At 39.1% G+C, this 13,166-nt stretch overlaps 1 non-coding gene across 1 annotated transcript; it reads right to left on the bottom strand.

The window, feature by feature from the left end:
* Positions 1-7,152: 7,152 nt before the first annotated feature.
* Positions 7,153-7,286, bottom strand: LOC129648110 (small nucleolar RNA SNORA43). The gene has a single exon (XR_008712694.1). It is a non-coding gene; the product is annotated as a small nucleolar RNA SNORA43 (small nucleolar RNA).
* Between the last annotated feature and the right edge of the window lie 5,880 nt (positions 7,287-13,166).

Genomic DNA, 13,166 nt, shown 5'->3' with positions numbered 1-13,166 from the left:
TATGTAGAGAAGATAAAAATAACTGCAGGAAGATGTGGGAATCAAGGGACTGCTTTTCATATTTTTAAGATGTGAGAAACTTAAGCGTGTATAAATGTAATTAGGAGTAATACAAATAAGAGACAGGTGTTGAATATATGTAAGGAAGCAAAGTTATTTGATGGTGTAAAACTCTTGATTGGGCAGGATGTCATAAAATTCTGTGCAAGAGTAGTCAATTTCCCTTTACCACAGCCCCTTATGGAGTTCTCCACAGAGAGGAGAGAGGTTACAGAGGACATGCATGCAGATGTAATAAGGGCTGTAGATCTGTAGTAGGCTGTTAAGGGAGATCTCACTTCATGGCTGCTATTTTTTGCTGTAAGCAACTAATTTGTCTCCTGAGAATGACATTATTGGTAATATGTCTGGCTGGAGCTTTGAGAGCATTTAGAAATTAATATCACAATGTTATTGGCAAGTTCCAGGATGACAAGCATGGAATCCCAATTTAATTTTCTAATTTTGTATATGTTTATCAACACATTTAAATGAGCTTATCTTATCTGAAGTTATCTATTTTAAAAAAAGCTTCAAATAATTAACTCTAATATTTTGATCTTTTTTCTGGGTACTACCATTCTAAAGGAGATCAGCCCTGGGTGTTCTTTGGAAGGAATGATGCTAAAGCTGAAACTCCAGTACTTTGGCCACCACATGCAAAGAGTTGACTCATTGGAAAAGACTCTGATGCTGGGAGGGATTGAGGGCAGGAGGAAAAGGGGACGACAGAGGATGAGATGGCTGGATGGCATCACCAAATGGATGGATGTGAGTTTCAGTTAACTCTGGGAGTTGGTGATGGACAGGGAGGCCTGGCATGCTGCGATTCATGGGGTTGCAAAGAGTCAGACATGACTGAGCAACTGAACTGAACTGAATATTGGAGAAGGAAATGGCAACCCACTCCAGTATTCTTGCCTAGAGAATCCCTTGGACAGAGGAGCATGGTGGGCTGCTGTCCATAGGGTCGCAGAGAGTTGGACATGACTGAAGCGACTTAGCATGCATGTATGCATTAGAGAAGGAAATGGCAACCCACTCCAGTATTCTTGCCTAGAGAATCCCAGGGGTGGAGGAGCCTGGTTGGCTGCCTTCTATGGGTCGCACAGAGTCGGACATGACTGAAGCGACTTAGCAACAGCAGCAGCAGCAGTTATATAATTTTGATCTTATTCTCAAAGAGGACAAAGTGGTTTGAGCTTAAAATATTGTCACTGGAGAATTGCATCTTCCCTTTCTCAAGCATCTCTTCCTGGAGCTTAGTTCAAGTCCAACATGACATAGAAACTATAAATATTGAGCAACTGGGTCCTAATAATGTAGTATGCTCTTATTTTCTTTCCTAACTTTTGTCATAAAAATCTAAGTATTCTAAATGCATGTATTTAGTTCTAAGGACTGTGAACTCTTCTGGGATTAAAATGATACATGACTGATACCCTTGCCTGGGGAATAGATACTGGAAGAGGGAGAGGGAGCTGGGACTTTTGGGTGGCTAGTAATGTTCCTTTTCTTGACCTCAGTGCCAACGACATGATGTGCTCATTTTGAAAATTCATTGAGAGGTAAGCCCATGTTGTGTGCACTGTTTGTATTATGATATACATACAGAAATACAGATGTATGGGAGCCAACACTACATAATGTACACTATAAACATGGGTATATAGGGATGTGTAAATAGTATTTATGTAAATATAATCAGGGTTACATTAGAGAGATGTATAGGATGCTGTGAGATGACTCCACTGAGATTGTTATCTTAAATGTGAGGCTTCCCTGGTGGCTCAGATGGTAAATGTCTCCAGTAATCTCCTAATCATCAGATGCAATGGCTTATCTTGAGCAAATACTGTCAACTTTTTGACCACCACCGTCTTCATATGCTGTGTTTCCTTTGATCCTGAACTCTGGATCTATGTATAACTTAGAATATCTTCTCTTTCAGTTTCTAACTCATGAAGGACCCATGTTCCCCCTGAATTTTCATCAGTCATTGCTGCCCAGATAACTCATAGGGTCATCGTTCCTGTCTTGTTCTCTTCACCATGCTCAGATCATAATTCAAAGCTGCCAGCTAACCATATCTATTCTTAATGAAAATGCATCTCCTCGTCTTGTCCTTCTTTCTCATTGTACCTTCATAAAAACCCTATCAACCTATCCACTTCTTATATCCTGTGAGGTGTCTGCCATTTTTTTTGCAAAGGAAAACACTTTAGTAATAAAAACACTTTAGTAATCACTCAGAAGATGCCAATTCTTCTAAGAAGTGTTGTCATCAGCAAACTTGTTGCTCTGTTTAGTAGCCAGTTTCAGGGAAAAATGTTAGTGATGTAAGTGATTGTAAGTGAGAAGGCTATGTCATTATCCAATTGTTATGCTTGTAGCCAGTAAAAAGGTTAGAATCTTCAGATATTGTGTGTGTGTGTGTGTGTGTGTGTGTGATTAAGGCACATTATTTTGTTTTGTATTTTGAGGTTGATAGGTATTCGAGTATAGTTTTTCTTTTTTTCTTGGTAACTTTTAATAGATAGAATGCTGTTCACAGGTTTTCTATTTTTCATTTTCTAAGAAGAGCATGGCAACCCACTCTAGTATTCTTGCCTGGAAAATCCCATGGACATGGAACCTGATGAGCTACAGTCCATGGGGTTACAAAGAGTTGGATACGACTGAGTGACTAACACTGTCTCTGACTTTCACTTTCAAGTACCATCTTGACTTTTCAGAAAATCCTAAGCTGATTTATGGATATTATCATTCATCCTTGGCTTGGCTTTCAAGGTGAGAAGTCAGCATTTGTTGAAAATCAGAGATGACTTCTGATGATGAAAAATAAGTCTATAGCATTACCTGAAACTTGCTTATTACAGTCACATATGTATTTGTAACACAGTGAGAAGATACTTCATGCAGGGAACACAAATATAAGAGAACACCTTTATTCTTGTTTTAGAAGACAACAGCAAACAATGTTTTTGGTGTTTCAAGGTCTCTACTATTACTTTTTACAATAATATAAACCTTAAATTCAGAAAAATATTTTGGTTAAAACCATGAGGAAAAATCTTATTAAAGTTTATTTTGTATTTGGCTATCACAATATGATTATCATCATTATCCAGGCTTTTGTATAAAATACCACACAATTGTGATGAGGTAAAAGCTTAAACATTTTGAGGCCAGAAATATGAATTAGGCAATTTCCTTCTAGAAAATGACAGCAAAAACTAGTTCAAGTTTGCAAAATATTATTGATATTCACATGATATTTGAATAGGAGGTCTCAGATTACACTTAAAATATCATATTCTTATATGTTACATAATCAAGTATCAGTTCACTTCAGTTCAGTTCAGTCGCTCAGTCATGTCTGACTTTTTGAGACCCCATGAATCGCAGCACGCCAGGCCTTCCTGTCCATCACCAACTCCCGGAGTTCACTCAGACTCAGGTCCATCGAGTCAGTGATGCCATCCAGCCATCTCATCCTCTGTTGTCCCCTTCTCCTCCTGCCCCCAATCCCTCCCAGCATCAGAGTCTTTCCCAATGAGTCAACTCTTCGCATGAGGTGGCCAAAGTACTGGAGTTTCAGCTTTAGCATCATTCCTTCCAAAGAAATCCCAGGGCTCATCTCCTTCAGAATGGACTGGTTGGATCTCCTTGCAGTCCAAGGGACTCTAAAGAGTCTTCTCCAACACCACAGTTCAAAAGCATCAATTCTTCAGTGCTCAGCCTTCTTCATAGTCCAGCTCTCACATCCATACATGACCACAGGAAAAACCATAGCCTTGACTAGACAAACCTTTGTTGGCAAAGTAATGTCTCTGCTTTTGAATATGCTATCTAGGTTGGTCATAACTTTCCTTCCAAGGAGTAAGCGTCTTTTAATTTCATGGCTGCAATCACCATCTACAGAGATTTTGGAGCACCCAAAAATAAAGTCTGACACTGTTTCCACTGTTTCCCCATCTATTTCCCATGAAGTGATGGGACCAGATGCCATGATCTTTGTTTTCTGAATGTTGAGCTTTAAGACATCTTTTTCACTCTCCTCTTTCACTTTCATCAAGAGGCTTTTGAGTTCCTCTTCACTTTCTGCCATAAGGGTGGTGTCATCTGCATATCTGAGGTTATTGATATTTCTCCCGGTAATCTTGATTCCAGCTTGTGCTTCTTCCAGCCCAGCGTTTCTCATGATGTACTCTGCATAGAAGTTCAATAAGCAGGGTGACAATATACAGTCTTGACGTACTCCTTTTCCTATTTGGAACCAGTCTGTTGTTCCATGTCCAGTTCTAACTGTTGCTGCCTGACCTGCACTTAGGTTTCTCAAGAGGCGGGTCAGGTGATCTGGTATTCTCATCTCTTTCAGAATTTTCCACACTTTATTGTGATCCACACAGTCAAAGGCTTTGGCATAGTCAATAAAGCAGAAATAGATGTTTTTCTGGAACTCTCTTGCTTTTTTGATGATCCAGTGGATGTTTGCAATTTGATCTCTGGTTCCTCTGCCTTTCCTAAAACCAGCTTGAACATCTGGAATTTCACAGTTCACCTATTGCTGAAGCCTGGCTTGTAGAATTTTGAGCATTACTTTACTAGCATGTGAGATGAGTGCAATTGTGCAGTAGTTTGAGCATTCTTTGGCATTGCCTTTCTTTGGGATTGGACTGAAAACTGACCTTTTCCAGTTCTGTGGCCACTGCTGAGTTTTCCAAATTTGCTGGCATATTGAGGGCAGCACTCTCACAGCATCATCTTCCAGGATTTGAAATAACTCAACTGGAATTCCATCACTTCCACTAGTTTTGTTCGTAGTGATGCTTTCTAAGGCCCACTTGACTTCACATTCCAGGATGTCTTGCTCTAGATGAGTGATCACACCATCGTGATTATCTGGGTCGTGGAGATCTTTTTTTGTACAGTTCTTCTGTGTATTCTTGCTACCTCTTCTTATTCTGATAGATAGAGTGCCTGATGAACGATGGATGGAGGTTCGTGACATTGTTCAGGAGACAGGGATGAAGACCATCCCCATGGAAAAGAAATGCAAAAAGCAAAATGGCTGTCTGGGGAGGCCTTACAAATAGCTGTGAAAAGAAGAGAAGCGTAAAGCAAAGGAGAAAAGGAAAGATATAAGCATCTGAATGCAGAGTTCCAAAGAATAGCAAGAAGAGATAAGAAAGCCTTCTTCAGCAATCAATGCAAAGAAATAGAGGAAAACAACAGAATGGGAAAGACTAGAGATATCTTCAAGAAAATTAGAGATACCAAGGGTACATTTCATGCAAAGATGGGCTCGATAAAGAAATACATACAGAAATGGTATGGACCTAACAGAAGCAGAAGATATTAAGAAGAGGCAATCACGTATACCTCTGATCTTGGGAAAATAAATAAAGTTTTAGAAAAAAAGAAAATCACTGATAATAGCGTATAAGATGCATGCTATTTTACAAGACAGTCATTTAAGTAAAATCTGAAAGGTTTAAACTAATATCCTCATTAGGGTGGAGCTGGCACTTGGTGGATAATTCAGGTGTAGGTACAAAGAAGTAATATTCTGGGTGAAGATGTTCCCTGGGGTGTATGGTTCCATTCCAGGTATTAGTTCAGTATCAGAGATGATACAGAAATACTAACAGATAGCTAGCTAGGTAGGTATATAAGAAAAGACATTGTAAGAGTATTCAGTATTAAGTGACATAGCAGAAGGGTCATTGCTTATCTACAGATTATCCTTTCTGCTTCTGAATTTGAAGTCAAGAGTTGTACTTAGTTTTAAATTGCGTGCAGTAGTTTAAGTCAGGGTGCTACTATAAGAAGTAGAATGTTGTCATTGTTGTTCAGCTGCCCCATCATGTCCAATTCTTTGCAACCCCATGGACTTCAGTACACCATACCTCCCTGTCCCTCACCATCTCCTGAAGTTTCCCAAGTTCATGTCCATTGCATCAGTGATGCTATCCAGCCATCTCATCTTATGATGCCCTCTTCTCCTTCAGTGCTCAATCTTTCCCAGCATCAGGGACTTTTCCAACGAGTCATCTATTCGCATCAGATGACCAAAGTACTGGAGCTTCAGCTTCAGCATCAGTCTTCCAGTGAGTATTCAGGGTTGATTTCCCTTAAGATTGACTGATTGAAGCTCCTTGCTTTCCAAGGGACTTTCAGGAGTCTTCTCTAACACCACAGTTCAAAGGCATCAATTCTTTGGCATTCTGCTTTCTTTAAGATCCAGCTATCACAACCTTATGTGACCACTGGGAAGACCATAGCCTTGACTATAGGGACCTTTGCCAGAAAAGTAATGTCTCTGCTTTTCAACACGGTGTCTAGGTTTGTCACTGCTTTCCTGCCATGAAGTAATCGTCTCTGATTTCATGGCTGCAGTCATCATCCATAGTGGTTTTAGAGACCAAGAAGTGGAAATCTGTCACTACTTCCACCTTTTCCCCTTCTATTTGCCACGAAATAATGGAGTTAAATGCCATGATCTTAGCTTTTAATATTTAATTTTAAGCTGTCTCTTTCACTCTCCTCCTTCACCTTCATTAAGAATCTCTTTAGTTCCTCTTCACTTTCTGACATTAGAAGTAGAATACTGGGGAAGTATTTAAAATAGGGTCTCCTGGACAAAAAGATGGGAACTGAATTATTGGAACTCAGGTGTATTTCTTATTTATTTATTTATTTTTTGAGGGGGGAATCTAATCAATGATTCCTCCCAAACTGTATTTTTCTGTAGCAGTGTTTGTCAACCTTGGCCGGATCCTCTGGCCTTCCTTCCAGAGTGACTCCTTGTCTCAAGGCCCTCAGGGCATGAGCATTTCTGGGTCAGGTGGCTCTGGGCCCAGAGGCTCCAGAGGGCCCTGATACTTGCCCAGCAGCCCTCAGCCAGAGATGCATGTCATTCTTGCCCAAAGATTCCTAACAAGTCCTTGCCACACAGATCTACAGAACAATCATTTGCAGTGGGAGACCCTCTCCTGGTGAATCCCACTGTACCCACCAAACTTGCCACGTGCCTGTCCCCTCCTTAATTCTCCCAAGCCTTATCTTCTGTGCACAAGTGAACAAGGTGCTCCCTCAGGCAACCCTCAGTGATGTCTGGCTATAAACCATCCTTAGTGCCCACTGTTCTGAGCACTGAGTGTAGAAATAACTGCTTCCTCTCTGCCCCAACATCCTGAGTTCAGCAGGGCAGCCGCACCCATGGTGCCAGCAAGTCTGGCATCTGTAGGGCAGCTGTGTTTCTATTATGTGAGATCAAATTAGAACTGGGAATATCAATTGACTTGATGAATCATCAACTAAACTAAATTTTTTCTTTTAAAAGACATACTAAATCTAAAGCCTGGAGCATGGCTGAGTGGGGATCAAATATCTTCAGTTATGGGTAGAGGAAAGATGTGGGGGTCAGGGTACCTGAAAGGATTCTCATATATGTTTTTTAAAAAATATATCATCTACATTTAAACCTTGCATGAAAACACTAGAAGAGAAAACTAAACCAAACCAAACCAACGTAATAAGTCAGACCTCACTGACTGCATGCTTTGAAAGAGATCTGCAATCCTGACAAATTTCCATTTACCCCTAACTAAGTTAAACACTTTGCTAAACAAAAAATATTCATTTCCTTTAAAAATTTTGAGCTTTGTGGTAGGTAATTTCTGGTGTATTAGATAGAATTTCTGTTTGCATGTTAGCTGTGAAGATTAAAATGATACAGGGAACAATTACAGAATAAACTAACATAACATAGTAGATTTTTTGTCATTTGTCTGTATATAAAGCATTAGTTCCTGAATTGGGTTTAGTATGAATGATTGTATTTATAAGGTAGCATGTATATGCAATCATACACAAATACACACCGACATACATATGGAGACAATAGCCATTTATGGAGTTAAACAATAGCTTTTATTCTAAGAGTTGCAGCTCTTAGCAAGCCATATATTGTTTGGCAAGGAGAGAAGATGCAGCATATTGAGAGTCTTTTCTTTCTTTACTCTGTGATGAACTCCTTTTCCAAGATTTTCTGTCATACCATCTCCTGAGTCAGCCTCTGGAGCTCAAATGAAGAGAAGCAGCTGCATTAGGGCTGCCACCCTGAAAGGTGAATAGGCTGCCATCTTCAATATTGTTGCCACTAACTTATGTAGCTGAGTGCCAAGATCCATGGGCTTTGTCATTGCGTGATAGGATTATATACTGCCATAGAGAGACTCATAATGATGGTGCACTGGAATCTCTTCAAGATTAGGTTTCTGTCAAGACCATATTTCTTATAAAATTGGCCTGAAGAATTATAGTCCACTAAGTTCTAGATAAAGTAATAATTAATTATAGCCAGTAGAGTGTATAGAAAAGTGACAGCATTATTGCTGAATACACACAAAAAAGGGAACTTATTTAATTAGGTGACAGGAGAAAAAATCATGTTTAGAATTTTAATGAGAACTGCGATTGAAAACTTTTGGCCTTTGGCCACCTCAGGTAAAGGCAAAACTTAGAGTGATTTTTGGAGATGAAAGCAGAATTCAGTAATGATGTAAAAGGTATTGGAAGAGGGGAAAAGGACTCATATTTCTAAATGAGATATGCTGTATTAAAAAAATTTTTTTTTCCCTTCCTTCTTTATTTTGAGTTGGTAAAAAAGACGTCTCCATGATTGCATTGATTCTGTTGTTGCAAAAGCATGCTAAGAATTATGCCTGGAGCTAGATTCCTTGATCATTTACTAAGCAGTATAGAGGTATCAACGGTTTGTGCATGTGTGTGCTAAGTCACTTCAGTCATGTCTGACTTTCTGTGAAACCACAGACTGCAGCCCAGCAGGCTCCTCTGTCCATGGGATTCTCCAGGCAAGAATATTGGAATGGGTTGCCATGGCCTCCTCCAGGGGATCCTCCTGACCCAGGGATTGAACCCATGTCTCTTAAACCTCCTGCATTGACAGATAGGTTCTTTACCACTAGCACCACCTGTGAAGCCCATCAATGGCTTAGGTTATGCTGAATAAGCAACTACCCTCCCCTTCCCCCATATCTATAGCTTTATTAAGTTAAATATAAAGTTTTTTCTCTTTATTATTAGTGCAAGTTCACCATGGGTTTGAGCAAGCGGCCAGGTAAGCTTTCCTGCATACTCAGTGATCAGGCTTTCACATTTCTGGCTTTAATATCTCATGTGAGGTCAGGTGGGTATTTCCATTTGGAAATAATGTGTGCCATGTATGGTTATATTTCCTGGTGAGTCACAGGTCCACACCTAACATCTTAGAAGAGGGGAAGAAAAGCCGTTCTGTTACTAAGAGGAAGAGATTTGAATCAAGTATTAGGGAACAGTTTTAGTGCTCACACTGGGTGTTTATTGGATAGTGTTAGTGATCTCTACATAAAGGAGATGACTGTTGCTCACAGCAGGCATTTGAATCCTCTTCCTTGAAAGAGAGTATAACCCCAAGATTCTCCATTCATTTCCTCAGATACCTACATAGGAGAGTTAAGAACTCTAGCTTCCCACAGGACATAATATAGACTACTTATTTTCAAAACTCTTGAATTAGAAAAAGCTTAAAATAAAATCACAGGAAGCCACCACAAAGATTTACTATCTTGCATATAGAAAAGTAAATAGAAAATTGTTATAAAGAACTACTTAAAATTAGTAAATCTATTACTCTTTTAGATACTATATCAATTTGTAAGCAAGGTTATTCTAAAGTAACAACCCCCAATCCCCAAGTTCTCAACAATTTAAGACAAAATTTATTTTTTTAACTTTTTAAATCTTTAATTTCTTTTGACAATGTTTTATAGTTTAAATGCTGTAATCTTTTAACTTTTTTTGTTAAATTTACTTCTAAGTTTATCTTTTATTCTTTTGGATGCATTCAAACCAAAAGTTTATTTTTTATTTATTAAAAAACATTTTCTTTCTTTACTTTTAATTGAAAGATAATCCCAATAATGTGTTGGTTTCTGCCATACATCCACATGGATCAGCCATAGGTATATATATGTTCCCTCCCTCTTGAACCTCCAACCCACCTCCCACCCCATCCCTACCCTCTTTTGAAGATTTGGAACAACAGACTGGTTCCAAATAGGAAAAGGAGTGCATCAAGGCTGTATATTGCCACCCTGCTTATTTAACTTACAAGCAGAGTACATCATGAGAAATGTTGGGCTGGAGGAAGCACAAGCTGGAATCAAGGTTGCTGGGAGAAATATCAATAACCTCAGATATGCAGATGACATCACCATTATGGCAGAAAGTGAAGAGGAACTCAAAAGCCTCTTGATGAAAGTGCAAGAGGAGAGTGAAAAAGTTGGCTTAAAGCTCAACATTCAGAAAACTAAGATCGTGGCATCTGGTACCATCATTTCATGACAAATAGATGGGGAAACAGTGGAAACCATGGCAGACTTTATTTTGGGGGCTCCAAAATCACTGCAGATGGTGATTGCAGCCATGACATTAAAAGGCGCTTACTCCTTGGAAGGAAAGTTATGACCAACCTAGACAGCATATTAAAAAGCAGAGACATTATTTTGTCAGCAAAAGTCTTTCTAGTCAAGGCTATGGTTTTTCCTGTGGTCATGTATGGATGTGAGAGTTGGACTATAAAGAAGGCTGAGCACTGAAGAATTGATGCTTTTGAAATATGGTGTTGGAGAAGACTCTTAAGAGTCCCTTAGACTGCAAGGAGATCCAACCAATCCATTCTAATGGAGATCAGTCCTGGGTGTTTATTGGAAGGACTGATGTTGAAGCTGAAACTCCAATACTTTGGCCACCTGATGTGAAGAGGTGACTCATTTGAAAAGACCATGATGCTGGGAAAGACTGAGGGCATGAGAAGGGGACGACAGAGAATGAGATGGTTGGATGGCATCACTGAATCAATGGACATGGGTTTGGGTGGACTCTGGGAGTTGGCGATGGACAGGGAGGGCTGACATGCTGCGGTTTATAGAGTCATAGAGTCGGACATGACTGAGCGACTGAACTGTACTGAATTGAACTATGAAGAAACCTTAGTAGTTTGGGAGAAAAAAAAAAAACAAATTTGTAAAACATAAAGTTATATACTCTCATAGCTTCATTAAATTAATATTTGGTAAGCAGAGCTCTGGAGTGTCAGATGGTTTGACAAAAGATCACAAGGTGATTGAAATAGCAAATTGTTCACAGGTCCTAGAGAGAGTACACCTTATGCCTCCAGGGGCTGCACAGCGAGATTTAAGGAGGATGCAGACAGAGAGCATGGCAGAACCTGGGGCATATGCCTTTGTTATGATCTGTAGGTAGAGTGTTTTGGGGTTCCTGGGTTAAGGCTAGATTGGTCAATTAATAACCAAGAGAGTGGGGTTTGGGAAGATCTCTGAGCAGCCCAAGGGAAAGGCCCTGGAAGGCAGACAAACAATTTATCATCAAAGCTGTTGGGGAAGTCATACTAGAAATATATATTTACTTGTGACTCTCTGGCTTTATTTAGGGTTTACACTTGCATGAGAAACTAATGATGGCTTATGACCCCCAAGGTTCTCCTGACACAAAATGGAGGCAAAGCATCAGTACCATGTAGTAGCTTAGCTAAATTCTCAGCAAGTGCTTAATTCTTCTCCTTCCCATTCTATTCACTGATTATAACAGTTTTTTATTTTCTTGGCAAAAATAATTTGTAAATCAAACCCTTCATATAAAAGCTTAGGCATTTTAGATTCATTTTAGGATTATGTATTTGCTTAGTCAGCAAATTCTTTATTTGCCAATTAACAATTTTTTCATGTGCTCTTTCCTTTTAATAAGCATTTGCTTTAAGTGCTGATCATTGCAGCATGAATAGAAGTAGTTATTTTCTGAGAAAATGGATATGAAGCAGATATTGACTTTTGTGGCAGTGAACATAGAGATTTATTGACTGGAAGATAAGGTCAATACTTGCCTTGAGGGACAATAAATCTAGATGTTCAACAAAATATAAAGCCAATATTTGTATTAATACCTATGCTTTGAATACCTGTCTAAAATCCCTGGAAATTTCTCTATATAATAGTGGAATTTCTTGATCTTTGAAAAGGGTGCCATTGTAAATAGACCTTGAAAAGCTATCACAAAGTTTGAAACTAAGATCAAAATAAACCAGTGCAGATATCAAAAGTAGGATGCATGAATTTTGCAGTCTCTTTTGCAAGAGTGTTTTTTTTAAAATGTGTAAACTTTAAAAACTACTGGACTCATCAAAGTGTGAAATTTGTTTAGTCAACAGCATTTCACTGAAGTACAATTTTAATAAATACAAGGCATATATGACAGACCTAGAACTCTAGTGTTCATAAATAAAATGTTGCTTCTCCTAGATTCTGATTGTCAACTACTTTTGTTTCTTAAGACTTCAAGGGCATTCTTTGCAAATAAATCACTGGATTTTAAGTACAGTACAGCGCTCATAATGTTATTACATTGCTTGTTCCCTTGGGTGCAGCCATTTTATTATTATAGCCCCTTGACTGATTAGAGTGCTTCCTCCATTAAGAAATACCTGTTACATATAGACTTCATAGTATTGATTTCAGATGCAAACTTTCTAGAAAGTACTTGTAATCATCAAAACAAAACTAGGTATCTTCCACCAGGTACTCTCCCTGTCATCTTTCTAGCAGTGACTTGTCTACCTTCCAAATCCCCTGGACTAATCACTGCAGGGTTTATTGACATTTTTCTGTCAGTAATGTTCCACTTTTAATTTACAGTGAATGAGCCCATGCACTTTTATCCTCTTCACCTGCCATTGAAATAGCCAGCACTTATTATACTAGTAACAAAATTAAATTGCAATCTAGCATTAGAAACAAGGCAAGGAAACTCAAAATAACAGGGACTGAAGACAAAGTGAGGCCATGGACAATTAGCAGGAGCAAATGTTGAACTTGCAAATGCTTTTGAAAAATACACTGCTGCCACGGTCCATAGGGATGAGATTTCTGTGGGAGCAGCACTCCTCACGGAGGATGTGCCGAGTAAGGTGAAGACACTGCTCCAAAAGGCTTCTGAGGTGGGTGGCCATGCTGGTTCAGAAAAGTCTATCCCAGCCAGCTGTC

The sequence above is a fragment of the Bubalus kerabau genome, chromosome 3 (genome assembly GCF_029407905.1).
Source record: "Bubalus kerabau isolate K-KA32 ecotype Philippines breed swamp buffalo chromosome 3, PCC_UOA_SB_1v2, whole genome shotgun sequence".
Taxonomy (NCBI): domain Eukaryota; kingdom Metazoa; phylum Chordata; class Mammalia; order Artiodactyla; family Bovidae; genus Bubalus; species Bubalus kerabau.
Note: the sequence above shows the minus strand (reverse complement) of the source record. Positions and strands in the feature narration are given on the sequence as shown.